This window comes from Hemicordylus capensis, chromosome 3 (genome assembly GCF_027244095.1).
Source record: "Hemicordylus capensis ecotype Gifberg chromosome 3, rHemCap1.1.pri, whole genome shotgun sequence".
In the NCBI taxonomy this organism is placed as follows: domain Eukaryota; kingdom Metazoa; phylum Chordata; class Lepidosauria; order Squamata; family Cordylidae; genus Hemicordylus; species Hemicordylus capensis.
Genome location: NC_069659.1, coordinates 200363301 through 200378363, shown reverse-complemented (window position 1 = coordinate 200378363; position 15063 = coordinate 200363301). Strand labels below are relative to the sequence as shown.

General features: G+C 47.7%; 1 pseudogene; it reads left to right on the top strand.

Annotated features, from left to right (window-relative positions):
• The first annotated feature begins 164 nt into the window (after positions 1–164).
• Positions 165–5436, top strand: LOC128350544 (synaptotagmin-like protein 2; annotated as a pseudogene).
• The last annotated feature ends 9627 nt before the right edge of the window (positions 5437–15063 follow it).

Below are 15063 nucleotides of genomic sequence, written 5' to 3'. Positions count from 1 at the left end.
GTGAGCCCCGCTAATGAGCAGGGATGTGAACAGGAATCTACCTGCCCCAGTTTATCCACTATAGCACATTTTACTGTCCATTGGGATCTGTTTTATTAAGACTTTTGGATGAAGGAAGCTACCATACTTCTTGGCAACCAACCAACTATGTCTCTTGATCCTGCATGGCAGGTCGAAAGACCCCTCCGTCTGGGGAGGTCCATATCTGGGTCAAGGACACCAAAGATCTGCCCCAGTTACGTCCCTCCGGAGTGGGCTCCTTTGTGAAATGGTAGGTGTGTCATGGGGCGGGGGGTGGATTTCATACCCACACGGACCCAAGCAAGCACAACCATATGCTTCCATGGTGCTCATTCATCACACATACCTTCGCTGACAAAGAAATGCTCAGAGGTGTCCCTACCACTTTAAACCCTAAGCAGTTTAGAGCCAACATATCTGAACATGACTCCACCCACCACATAAGATCCATGAGGGAAGCCCTCTTTTTGTTTCTCACCTCTGTCTGATGCTCAGTTGGTGGCGATGCAGGACAGAGCTTTTTCGGATCCCCCACTCTGTAGAACTCCCTGCCACTTGAGGTTCACTTGGTGGTGCCTTCCCTGCTCGTTTTCCAATCATCTCTTGATATTTTTTTTATCCCAGCAGGCCTCTTAAGTGTGTTAAATGTTGCCACTATGAACTCCGCTCTCTTGGCTTGGGATCCAAGTTCCATCGTGGATATTAAAGTAATAATAAATAGTAATAGCTAGGCTCCGGAGGGCTTGAATTCTGTTTGCTTAGCTGAATGACTGGAAAAAATAAGTGGAAGATGACATTTCTCTGTCGCCATTCTGCCTGATGTCAGATGCTCTTTCTCCCTTGCAAGCTACGTTCTTCCAGACACCAGTAAAAAGAGCTACCAGAAGACCCGCATTGTCCAGAGGGACTCCAACCCGGTGTTTAACCACACCATCGTGTACGACGGCTTTCATACAGAAGATCTGAAGGATGCCTGTGTCGAGCTGACCGTCTGGGATCATGAGAAACTGACCAATCACTTTCTGGGAGGGATCCGGCTGGGACTTGGGACAGGTAATAACGAGGCCCTTTCGCCTCATTCCAGTTTCGACATGAAACATGTTCTCCTTGCCCAGAAAATATAAACAGGGAGAGCAGACATCCAAAGGGCATGTTTTGGACCGCAAATCAAAATGGAAAGGGCTTCTCTTCAGAAGCGTGGCTGGGCGGAAATTAGAATTCACAGCAAGCCAGGCCTCTGCACCATTGAAATCAATGAGTACCGTTCATTTCCCATTAATTTCCCATTAATTTTAGTAGGATGTAGTCATGACTAACATAGCCCGGATGATTTCAGGGGTTGAACCTGAAGCCATCAGCATGCAAGTTGTACACTGGACTCGGGTCAGGACATCCTAAAATGAATGACAGCGAATGCCCACTAAAATGCACTGGTTCTTTCCAAATGGCAAGGGGACTGCATGGAATTTCTGAATGGCCAATGGAGAGGAGAGGAGAGCTGGTCTTGTGGCTGCAAGCATGACTTGTCCCCTTAGCTAAGCAGGGTCTGCCCTGGTTGCATATGAATGGGAGACTAGAAGTGTGAGCACTGTCAGAGATTCCCCTCAGGGGATGGAGCTGCTCTGGGAAGAGCAGAAGGTTCCAAGTTCCCTCACTAGCATCTCCAAGACAGGGCTGAGAGAGATTCCCGCCTGCAACCTCGGAGAAGCCACTGCCAGTCTGTGAAGACAATACTGAACTAGGTAGACCAATGGTCTGATTCAGTATATGGCAGCTTCCTATGTTTCTAACCAGTGCATCTTAGTGGGCATTCCCTGTCATTCTTGACTATATGATCCTATTGATATATTTGTGCAAGAGTTTGTTTCAATTTGTCGCTTAAGATGATGGTGAAATGCAGCAGTCATGCTAACTGAGGAAAGAGGCACCTCTTAGAAAGTGGTCTAGTTCTCTTGCATTTAGCAGGGGGAGAGCAACTGTCCCTCTTCAGACCAGTACACTGTCCCTACAGTGGCTGTTGGCTGGCGTCTCTCTTGTGTCTCTGTGGGGCAGGGAACCATCTTCTCCTTGCTTTTGCTATGAAAGCTGTTTGGGGAATTTTTCTGCTCGAGAAGCAGGGTAGACAAGTGAGGGGGATAAATAAGAAGTGGGGCAAAGACCGGCCTTGCTGAAGGGGCCCCTGCTGACTGGGCCGAAGGGCACCTTCTCAAAATGGCGGCTCTCTCGTACCCCACAAGAGGGGGAGCAACTGTCCCTATTCAGCCCAGCCCAGTGTCCTTCCCAGTGGCTGTTGCTGGCGTCTCGTTGGTGTTTCTTTTTCGCCTGCAAGCCCCTTGGAGGCAGAGAACCATCTACTCATGCCTTTTGCTGTGGAAGCCCCTTTGGGAACCTTTTCTGTGGAACGGCAGAGGGGACAGCTGCTCCATACATAATAAATGAGCAGCCCCCCTCAGGCAAAGGTCGGCCTCGTTAAGTACCTGCTGACCAGGCTAGGGGGCACCTTCTCAAAATGGCGGCTCTCTTCCATTTAGAGGTGCTGTCCCTGTCCAGCCCAGCCTAGGTGGCTGTTGCTTGGGCTCTCCTTTGTCTTTCTTTTTAGACGGTGAGCCCCTTGGGGCAGAGAACCATCTCCTCACTCCTGTTGCCTTGGAAACTGCTTTGGGGACTTTTCCGGTGGAAAAGCAGAGGGGACAGCTTCTCAGTGAATAATGAAAGAGCGGCCCCCTCAGGCAAAGGTCGGCCTCGTTAAGGGGCCTCTGCTGGGCCAAGAAGCGCCTTTTCAAAATGGCGGCCGGGGAGAGCAGCTGGCCCTATTCAGCCTAGAATAGCATCCCTCCCAGTTGCTGGGGGTCTCCCTTGTGTCTCCCTCCCTTAGATTGGGAGCCTCTTTGGGGCAGGGAACCATCTTTTCTCCTTGCTGTTGCTATAGAAATTGCTTTGGGAACTTTTCTGTGGAAAAACAGAGAGGACAGCAGCTGCTCAGCGAATAATGAATGAGCAGCCCCCTCAGGCAAAGGCCGCCCTCCTTCAAGGGGCTCCTGCTGACTGAGCCAAACGACACTTTTCCAAAATGGCGGCTCTCTTCCATTCAGCAGGGGGAGAGTAGCTGGCCCTGTTCAGCACACAAAGTATAGCAGCCTTCCCAGTGGCTCTTGCTAGGATCTCTCCGCGTCACCCACCCCTCTCTCTCTCAGCTTGTTTTAGACCATGAGCTCTTTTGGAGCAGAGAGCCATTTCCTCATCCCTTTTGCTATGTAAACTGCTCTGAGAACTGCTGTGATATATATGTGTTGCAGCTGGGGACAATGGGAGTTGTAGTCCACCAACATCTGGAGAGTCTCAAGTCGGCCATCCCTGCTTCCGAGACCAGTGTCGTTGAGCCTGGAAGAGCCTGTGGGTTAAATGAGTGGCCTTGAGTAACAGGGTTGCCAACCCTGACTGGAGCTCTTCCTGCAAGGTTCCCCCTGCTCCCATTTTTGAAATGCAATATCTGTCACCACACCAGGCCAGAAGAACCTCCAGGATTACTTTCAGTAGTGGATCCTGGAGGGCAGGGCTGGCAAACCTCAGGTCGCTCAAGAAAAACAGCTAGATCTAACCGCTGTGACTATACTGTATTTACCTGAATACAAGACTAGGTTTATTCCAAGTATTTTGATCTTAGAAATCAGGAGGTCATCTTATATTCAGAGTCCTGTTATTTTTGAGTCAATGTAGGTATAACTTGAATGTAACCTCTACTTTTTAAGGGGATCGTCTTAAATTCAGAGTCATCTTCCATAGGGTATTTCCATTTTAGACAGTCAATGGTGCTTTTCTTCTGTGTTTGACAAGGAACACCATTAAGGGAGGAGAGCTGGTCTTGTGGTAACGAGTATGAATTGCCGCCTTTGCTAAACAGAGTCCACCCTAGTTTGCACTGAATGGGAGTCTACATGTGTGAGCACTGTAAGATATTCCCCTCAGGGGATGGGGCCGCTCTGGGAAGAGCACCTGCACACTTGCATGCAGCAGGTTCCATAACTCAGTGGAAGAGCATCTTTTTACTTGCATGCATAAGGTTCCAAGTTCTCTCCCTGGCAACTCCAAGACAGGGCGGAGAGAAACTCTGGCCTGCAGTCCTGGAGAAGCCGCTGCCAGTCTGTGTAGACAAGACTGAACTAGATGGACCAATGGTCTGACCCAGCCTGAGGCAGCTTCCTATGTTCCTATGATACACACAGTCCTACCATGAACGTGACTGCTTTCAGCAGAGATTATGACCTCTCAAAAAAGGAGCACGATCATAGGTTGCCCCTTTTCATAGCCGCTGATACAGCAGTTCGTAGGAATATAGGAAGCTGCCTCATACTGAGTCAAACCCTGGGTCCATCTAGCTTAGTACTGTCTACACTAGGGATTCTCAATGTTGGGTCCCCATATATTATTGGACTTCAACTCCCATAATCCCCAGCCCCAGCGGCCTTTGGCTGGGGATTATGGGAGCTGAAGTCCAATATCATCTGAAGACCCAATGCTGAGAATCCCTGCTCTACACTGACTAGCAGCGTCTCTCCAAAGTTTCAGGCTGGAATCTTTCTAGCCCTATCTGGAGATGCTGCCAGGGATTGAACCGAGGACCTTCTGTATGCAAGTCCTACGGTGGGCATTCTAAAATGAATGGCATTGAATGCCCACTGAAATGCACTGGTTTCTTCCTAATGGCCATGAAATGCACCGAATGGCCATTTGGAAATGCCATGCATTCCTATGGCCATTTGGAAGGAACCAGGGTATTACAGTGGGCATTCCCTGTCATTCATTTTAGCACATTCCCTCGAGTCCTCCTGATCAAATGCATGGTGTCAGCCTAGCGGACATAGGACCCTTGGTCTGTCTGTCTGAGTATTGTCTACACCAGGGATTCTCAACGTTGGGTCCCCAGATGTTATGGGACTTCAACTCCCATTATCCCAACCAAAGGCCGCTGGGGCTGAGGATTATGGAAGTTTAAGTCCAATAACTTCTGGGGACCCAACGTTGAGAATCCCTGGTCTACACTGACTGGCAGCAGCTCGCCAAGGTTTCAAGCAGATGTCTCTCCAGCCCTACTTCCACTGAACTACCGCCCCATCCCCCAAAGGGAATATTTGACAGTACTCACATGTAGACAGCCATCCAAATACAAACCTGGGCAGACCCTGCTTAGCAAAGGGGACCATTCACGTTCTCTACCCCAAGACCAGCTCTCCTCCTCCCCGAGGCTCACTTGTTTCTTGTTTCTTTCAAAGGCTCCAGCTATGGGATTGCCGTTGACTGGATGGACTCCACACAAGAGGAGGCTCATTTTGGCAGGAAATGATGACCACGGCGAATGAATGGATTGAAGCGTCCCTACCTTGGCGCTCTCTGGCTGGAAAAAGGAAGCTGAAATGAACAGCTGGCAGCAGCCCACAGAGGAACGGAGAACCGTTTACACAGAGAAGAGGGCCAATGCAAAGCTGGCTGACCTCAGGATTGCCTGTGCAATGCACTTCGAAAGGACAAGGTATTATTACTCATCCCAAGAGAGGACTGAGCGGATTTTACATCCCAGCTAGCTGAAAGACCTGCTGCTCGTCACCTCTCCATCATCTAGACCTTAGATTTTATTCGACTTTGGGTTTGTACCCAGAGAGCAGGGAAGAAATATGTTTATAGTTTATTTTATTACAGTGTCCATGATGCTGTTTCGTTTGTGCCTCCCCATAGAGGAAGTTATGACAAAACTTTGGCTAGTACAGCCACCAGTACACACAGTATCACAACAAAGTTGAAGCAAACCATGATGCAAATGAAACATGAAAAATCTGTACTAGGATATGCCTGGGTTACCAGCTCTCCAGGATCGACTGAGAGTTCTCCAGGAGCTGGCATTCATCTCCCATCCACATGTTATGTTCAACACTTGTACAGGTGCACAATGTATACAGGTACAGATCTGTACACAGGTACACTCATTCACATGTTATGCTGAACACAGGTACAGAAGTACCTCTCTATACCAGGCATTTGAAGGGCCTGTATCCAGGTTCACTTTTGAAAGGAACACAGGTACAGTACAGTCATTCACACAAACACATGTACAGCATAATGTTTGAATCGGGCTCAGAATGCTGAAGATTTTAATGGTTTGATATAATGAAAAATATTTCATTAGCGAGTCTCCAGGAAGCACTTCAGTCTGCTATCGGACCACAATCCCATTTCTGACCGTTTGTGTGCTGACCCCTGGAAACAAGTGTTGAATACAGTCTAATCCAACAAGGTACTTCCTACATCCTTAAAGGGGAAGGGGCATACCCCAAGAGGGATCCCTGTGGGATTTTAAAGACGAACAGATTTATTGGGGTCCCTGGTGAAAGAGCCTCTTGTCCACAAAAACATTTGTTGCAATAAATCCACCAGTCTGTCTGACTGGTACAAGATTGGAGAAGGTCCAAGGTTGAAATCATTTAATGTTGGGGTACTGTAACAGACTTCACATGGCTACCCCTCAAGAATTTAATACGGGCAACTTACACCTTAACTGCTGCAAAATCCTGAATGCCTGTGTTCTTGCTTCGTAAGTTTAGACCACAGAGAATCTACTAAGGGGGCCGGGTGACAGGCCACAGAAGAATTAAGCCTTCCTCTGCTGTAAGAGTTCTCAGCCGATGCCATTGTAATCCCCACATGTGGTTGGACTGCAATTGTCATCACCATGGTGGCTGGGGATGATGGGAGTTGTAGTCCCAACAGCTGGGGACCCAAGGCTGATAAACCCTACCTGACTATATCCTAACTGGCTGCAGTGGTCTTCAGGTGGGGGCCTTTCCCACCCCCACCCACCTACTTGAAACTGTATATTCAGTCATAGGAACATAGGAAGCTGCCATATACTAAGTCCAACCATTGGTCTATCTAGCTCAGTATTGTCTACCCAGACTGGCAGCGGCTTCTCCAAGGTTGCAGGCAGGAGTCTCTCTCAGCCCTACCTTGGAGAAGCCAGGGAGGGAACTTGGAACCTAGATGCTCTTAGCAGCTGCATCCTTTGAAGGGAATATCTCACAGTGCTCACATGTGGTCTCCCATTCAGACCCTGCTTAGCTAAGGGGACATCATGTTTGCTACCACAAGACCAGCTCTCCTCTCTATATGATGTCTGCAAAGAATGGATCTTTGACAAGCCAGGCATGTTCTCTCTCACTGAGTTGTGGTCTCTCCTCTGGCATCCAAAGGCTTTATTTATTTGACAGAGCTGTGCTCTTTAGTGGACGCATTAAACGTCATTACTCAGATTTCCCTTCCTTCCTTGCCGTTCCTGTTAAGGCAAATCTATGCAAATAACTCTCTTTGTAACGGGTATGTTCATATAACCAAGATGTCCCTTACCTTCATCAGGGGCAAATATTTGGCACTTTATTCTGTTCATTTCATAATCTGCGTTTAAATGAACTCTAATTTAAGAGAGAGTGCTTTATAGGATATTAATTAATATTTAATACTGTGGTTAATAGTAATCACAGTAGCAGATTACGCTGTCCTTCAATCTCTTTGCAGGATGATTACGCTGTCCTTCAATCTCTTTGCAGGATGCCACGCAAATACGTGGCAATACCATCTCTCTTTTACTTTAACAGTTGAAAACACTTTATAAACCCGCAAAATAGGTACTGGTCAATGTCATGAACAGGCCTGGAAGGCTTTTGACAAGTGTGAAGATACTGTCCTTGTTCTCTACGCTTCACAACCTGGCTATATGACTTTTATGCATTTCACTGGGAAGCAGGAAAAATATTTCTTAATGCTGTAGGGCCTTGTGCCTTACACCTATGAAAACATGTCTTGATGTTTAACTTATACATAATAAACCAAAAGATTTTGTTTGTCCTTCTCAGTTCTTCATTCTGAAACACTTTGCTATTTTTTTCTCTCCACTGCAAACCTGTATTAATGGTCTGCAACATCAGACTGGATCAGCCAGACACATCTTCAGACGGTAGAGCTCCATCATCTATACCTTAGATTTTATGTGACATTGGGTAGATGCCCAGAGAGCAGGGAAGAAATTGTGTAAATATGTTTATAGTTTATTTTATTACAATTGTCATGAGGAAGAGCGGGATATAAAAGGTAATAAATACATACATACATACATACATAAAGTGGTGTTTTGGGGTCCCCAACCCCATCCAAAAGAATTGTCCCTTTTCTAAGCAGGAGTCACCTTGGTTTGCATTTGGATGGGCAATTGCAAGTGAATGCTGGAAGATATTCTTCTTAAGGGATGGCCCCATAGCTCCGTGGAAGAGCATCTGCATGCTTGCGTGAAGAAGGTTCCAGGTTCAAGCCCTGGTAGCATCTCCAGAAAAAGACTGCTGCCTGAAATTCTTGGAGAGTTGCGGCCAGTCAGTGTAGAATGTAGACAAATCTTAGCTAGATGGACCAATGGCCTGACTCGGTGAATGGCAGTTTCCAAGAAGGTTTGCCCCAGTCAATCATCTTCTGAATTCTGGAAAATAAAAGGTGAAGGAAATGATGATGAAGGGAAGGATCCTGGCTGATATTCAGAGCAAGGAAGTATTGGTGCAGTGAAAGAGCAGTCCAGTGCAACTTGCCTAAAAAATGCCCACTGCAGTGGGGAAGCAGTACTTTTTGACACTCCCTTTCCCCAGGATGCCCTCAGTTAAGGTTACCAACAGGGTGACGTAACCTCAGGGCAACTTTAATTGTAAACCGCCCGGAGACTCAAGTTTTGGGCAGTATAAAAAATGTTAAACAAACAAACAAACAAACAAACATAAACCTTGTACACTGATCTGGGCTTCTCAGAGGAAGGGCAGAATATACATGTAAAAATAAATAAAATAAACCGCCCCTTATTAGCAGGGACTGCATTTATTTTAGCCCCAAATAGTCTGTCCCTCATGGGGTGCCATTTATCCCTTATTTTTCAGCTTACAGCCATCAATGACAGACTCACTTCGCATTCTCCAGGTATCAGGATCATGGAAACCATGCAAGTGATGGCTGCTCGATTGTGCTCATGGCTGAAGCTCTTTTCACTGGCTAACAATGCTTCTCTTTCTAGAAAGCAAAATGACATCACACTCAATTTGGCTGATCATGGTTATATCCATAAGTGGAGGAGAAGCAATCCAAGTTGGAACTCAAACCATGGTTTAAATTGAAAGCGGTTTTTTAAAAACCCAGCCACAGGCAACTGCACAGTGCCACCTGAACATATGTCCCCGAGGGCTGTGCAGCCCTCTGCTTCCCCACTGCACCGGTGCAGTTAGTTTGGAAATCCTATTAGGCTGTTCTCTTGCCCCGCTGGGACATCCTTACGCTACATCAGCCAGTGTGCTTAAGATGCAACAGAAATGCTTTTCCACAGCTGAAGGTGCAGAGTGGCCTTCCTGGATGAAAAACGCACAAGCAGCCCTGAGGGTTGTTTGAGTTGTGCCTGTGCACCCTTCCTATTTGGGGCTGTGTTTTCCAACAGAAATGAGCAGAGGCTCACATGAGAGTATGCAGTCAACAACACTGTCTCTGTCGGCGCTTCGCTGGCCCCCATGCCTAACTTATCCCAGCTGGTTGGTTGTTTCAGTGTACAGTGTGTATGCAGGTACAAATCTGTACACAGGTACAGTCATTCACAAGCTATGCTGAACACAGGTACAGAAGTGCATTTCCTATCTGTAACCTGCATTTGAAGGGCCCGTATCCAGGTTCACGTTTAACATGAACACAGGTACAGTCATTCACACAAACACCAGTATGCGTGTACAGACATCCGCACATTTGCACAGCATAAATTTCTGAATCGGGCTCTAGGCTTCTTCCCAGGATGTCCCTTAGCAGAGTCAATCATCAATCCAGGTTCTTCCTTAGCAGCTAACTGTATCCCCTGAGCAGACACATGCAAGCTAGCTTTGCCCATTGATAAATCTGAAAACTTCCTTGGAGAGAGGCAGTGATTGCTGGAGGGTATTGTCGTGCCCCTGATCACCTTTTCCCATCCATTCTTTACTGCTGCTTATCTGATCTCTCCTTTGCTAGCCAATGGCTCCTCCCCTTCCAATCCCCTGATAGAAAAAGCAATTGAAAGAGAACTAGGACAAGCAGCAACAAAGAAAGGCCTGATTCACACCGGCATCCAAAGCTAGGTTTAATGTGGGTTACCAACATTAGGTTGATTGCGGGAACCCATGCCAAGATGAATTATGGCCCGAGCTGAAGCTGAGATGCTTGCCTTGGAGTGGAGTCACACAATCACACTCATGACAATAACCCGAATTAAACCTAGATTCAGACAACTGTGTGGACTCGACCAAAGCATGGAGAAAGGCGACCATGGACTCTCTAATCTTCCACCAGCTTGCTCTGGCCACCTCGAAGAGAGCTCCAAAATCCCCAGAAGGCAGAGCCCTGACTTATGTGTGGCTAGATTCCCCAGAGGTTGAGTACAACATCTGGATCCTGAACAGGATCCTGTTCACAGTTCTTGCCCCATCTTGGCCGAGCACCCAGACAGGCCAGAGGGGGAGGTCCCGTGGGGTGCCAGGAGGCAAAGAGCAGAGGATCAGCCAAGGGTGGGTATCAGATGCGGACAATGAGGCCAGAGGCATGGCTGAGGAACAGCAAGCTGATGAAGGGCCAGAGGCAGAAGATGCAGCGAGAGAGCTGGGCTGGTGGCTGGATACCAAAGGCGAATCCTCAATCATACTACCTAGGAAGCTGCCTTACATGGACTCAGACCATTGGTCCTTCCCTCTCAGCACCGACTACCTGACAGAAGCTCCCCAGGGTCCCACAATGGCTCCTCCCTCCCTCCCTCCCTCCCTGGGGATTCCAGGGGCTGAAGCTCAGTCCTGCTGCATGCTAAGCAGAAGCTCTACCGTTGAACTACAGCCCTCTCCCCGCAACTCGGCCTGCTAAAAACCTTTTGTGTTTTTAGTAGCACCAACACCCTAAACAACTGAGCTAACCAGCCAGCTTCTGCTCAGAGGTTTTAAACAGGATGGGTGTGTGTTCTTCTCCCTGGGTGGTGGTGGGGTCACCCTGAATGAGCCGACATTTGCTGATGATGGTGCTCAGCCCAGCACTGCAGCCGAGAGAATGCCCGGGACCCCCGCCCACCCACCCCTCCCTGGCCGGAGACCAATCTGCCAGCTGGCGGAAGGATTAAGAGGTGGGTAGCACCTAGGACTGGCTGCTAGAAGTCCCAGCAGGAGACCCCCTTCCTTCCACACCCTACTACTGCCATGCAGATGAATACTCACTTCGGCCAACTTTCATATTCTGAGCACACGTGATCCGTTTGCATGCCTGGCCCTTCAGTTCCAGTCTCCTGCAGAGGGCTGGAGACCTCCGAGCCCCCTTCCTTCCCACGCCAACATCCCATGTGCCAGTGGCTTTTCTTTCACGCAAAGCTGTACATTAGGGATCTGCTAAACCTCCACACCTCCTTGAGGAATTTCAGCTCGACTTTCCAAACCTCTGCTAGCTTCCCACAGTGGGCTGGCAAGCTGGATGCAATTTCGGTAGAGCCCATGTCAGTTGCTAGATCTGCTGGGAAACGGCTTTCAGTGTGGACTGGGGGAGTGATTCAGCACCTGGTTTATGCAGAGCCCTCCATGTATAACTATTATGTGGCTTTGCCTTTTGGGACAGACTCCCAGGGGTGCTCAGCCTTGGGTCCCCAGGTGTTGTTGGACTACAGTGCCCATCATCCCCAGCCATGTTAGCCTTTGGCCATCATAGGAACATAGGCAGCTGCCTTCTACTGAGTCAAACCATTGGTCCATCTAGTGCACTATTGTCTACACAGACTGGCAGCGGCTTCTTCAAGGTTGCAGGCAGGAGTCTCCCTCACTCCTGCCTGGAGATGCCAAGGAGGGAACTTGGAACCTTCTGCATGCAAGGACGCAGATGCTCTTCTCAGAGCGGCCCCATCCCCTAAGGGGAATATCTTACAGTATTCACATGTAGTCTCCCACTCAAATGCAAACCAGGGTGGGCACTGCTTGGCAAAGGGAAGAATGCATGCTTTCTACCACAAAACCAGCTCTCCTCCCATAAACTCCCATCGTGGCTGGGGATGATGGGAATTGTAGTCCAACAACATCTGGGGACTCAAGGCTGAGAATCCCTGCAACAGCTTATTCTGCAGAATTATTTGCAATTAAAATAAAAAATAAAAATAAACAATAATAAAAATAAACAATAATAAAAATAAATAAAAATAAAGAATCAAGTGACTCTCTCATCATCTTGTCTTCACTTTCTCTGAGTGGAACCCTGTTTTTACAACTTCAGTCTCAGGAATGAGGGGACATCTGCAAGTTCCATTCCAGTGTGGGGATCCCTTTGCTCCAGCCAGAAACCGCAGGCGCCACCCCCTTCCCTCTCCCCCCACTACCCCACCCCACATTCTGCCACCACCTAGAACTCTGAGGAAATTTCACACATCACCATGACTCTGATTTTTACTATTGTTTTGCATGGCTCAGCTGTTCCAAGGAGACTTTTGGCCCCAGTCTCCAACAAACACAATGACGGAAAATGTGAGGTTTAAGGCATTCTCTTTGCAAAAACAGAAGGCTGCTGTTCAGTGCTGGAAGCTTTCTCTCTCTCTCTTTTTGCCAACTCAAGGGAGCTTACTAGTTTGCCCTCTCCCCACCTTGATGAAGACATCAAGATAAACTATATTTATGGGAAAATATATATCAAAAAATGCACAAATTATGGGCTTGATCCAGCCAAAGTTAAACATAAACAACGACAAATATTTATATCCTACTTATCAACAAAAGCTCCCAAAGCGATTTACTTAGAGAAATAATAAATAAATCAAAGGGCTCCCACTCCCCAAAGGGCTCACAATCTAAAAAAACAACATGAGATAGACACCAGCAACAGTCACTGGAGGTCCTGTGCTGGGGGTGGATAGGGCCAGTTACTCTCCCCCTGCTCAATCAAAGAGAATCGCCACGTTAAAAAGGTGCCTCTTTGCCAAGTTAGCAGGGACAAACGTTAAACCCTTGTAAGCTCCAATATTTCAATGCACAGACTCAGCTCTCCCATTGAAAGCAACGGGCTTTCATTGTGCTTAACTCTAGCTGGATCCTTCCCCATGTATATCATCCAAAATGCATATAATCCAGAATGGATACTAGCATAAAATATTTTTCGTGCCTCCATTGCGTCCCCTCTCCAAATCTACATATGCTGCAGCAACTGGTGGTCTTGAGGTAGCAAAATGGGTAGTAACAAAATTGATAATACTGTGACCCGCTCAAGAACCACCAGGCTCGCAGCCCGATTTTCTGCAATCGTGGGAATAGCCTCCATTTATATTGCTGTTGCTTTGCATCTTTGATGGTTATATTATGCTTGTTTTTAAATCTCTTAATCAGATCTGTATTTTTATCTTTTTGCTGATATTCTTGCCTCCCCATCTCTGGCAACTTTTAAAAAGGCACTGAAGACATATTTGTTCACCCAGGCTTTTAATTAGCTGTATAGTTTTAATACTTTTAATGTTGGGTTTTAAATTATTTGAATGTTAATGATTTTAATGTTTATATTATTTTAATTGTAAACCACCCAGAGATGCAAGTTTTGGGTGGTATAGGGATATGTTAAATAATTAAAATAATAAACAAACAAATGATATTTTAATTGTGTGATTTTTGTAGTCTTGTGTTAACTTTTGTGTGACCCACCTTCCGATGGTTTTAATGAAAAGAGGTATAGAAATTTAACAATAAAGAAAGAAACAGAACGGATTGCTCTGCGAGGCACCATTGCTGTGGGGACGGATGGGTCTATTGTGTGCTGTATCGGTGAGTTCCAGAGGCTCCTTGTTGTGTGACAAGCCATAGAAGAATGGGTTGGCAGAATGACAACAGAGTAGCACCATCCGTGTGTGTGCCCGTGTCTGAGTGTGATTGCCCTGAAATGTGCCTGACACAATTGTTGCTTCTTTCCTCCCAGGGGCCTGAAGGTGTCATGGCGCCAAGCCAGTAGACCTGTGAAACATCTAGCAGGACGTGAGACTTGACTGGCCATCTGCTGCGCCTGGCTTACTGGCCACAATGGCCTTCGGAGGGCAGCCCTGCTATGATCCAGAAAGGAGGAGATTCCTGGCCCGGACCCCCTTTTACAAACACACACACACCCCCGCTCTGCCAGGGTTTCTGCTCCTCAGAAACTCTATGATCCAAATGTACTAGCAGCCTCTCCTTCAGGCACCGTAACACCTGTGTGGTGGAGACGTCTCCCTTTGCTTCTCTGGAGATCTGGGGGTCCAAATGTTGGGAAGATTCCTCCTGCCCCTTGGAGGAAAGGCACAGCCCTGTTGTCACCCAGCCATGTGTGCTCAGGAACAGACTTCAGTCTGGATCCCAATCTGAAGGGTTGCCAACCTTTTTTACTGGCCTGGCTCCTTTAAAAATGCCTTGACATTCAAGAATTATGCAACTGAAGCTTTTGCTGTCATGGAAATGCAGACATGGGAAAAGCTTTGGCAATTTAATTTCTGTAACCAGGTATCTTCTAAAGGAACAGGAGCAGGATTGGTTAGAGAGTTGGCAACCCTGGGTGCTTGTGCCCCATGCCCACCACTAGGCCCTGAGAATTCTGCACTGGGGGTGGGGTGGGAGATGGAGGGAGGATAGAAAGGGCCAGTGCTGCCAAGTGGCACTTATGTGGAGGATGGGAATTGCCCCCTCTTGATGTAGCCTGGCTCCTCTGCTCGGAGCAAAAGCTTGACCAGTTTGAGCAGGTGAAGCCATTCCTAGCCAAAAGAGATGGGAAACTGCTTCACTAGCTTAAGCTCTGCATGTCAGGCGTCTGCTGAAGTCACAGGAGCAGGACCAGGTAGAGAGTTGGCAACCCTGCCTGTGGGTGCCTCGTGCCCACCACTGGGCCTGGGAGTTCCGCCATCCTTGTTTAGATCCAAATATGGCAGTTGCTGGGGGGGGTCGTCCCCGGCCAGGAGTGTTTACCGGTCGCCATGGGGCTGGAGGTTCCGCT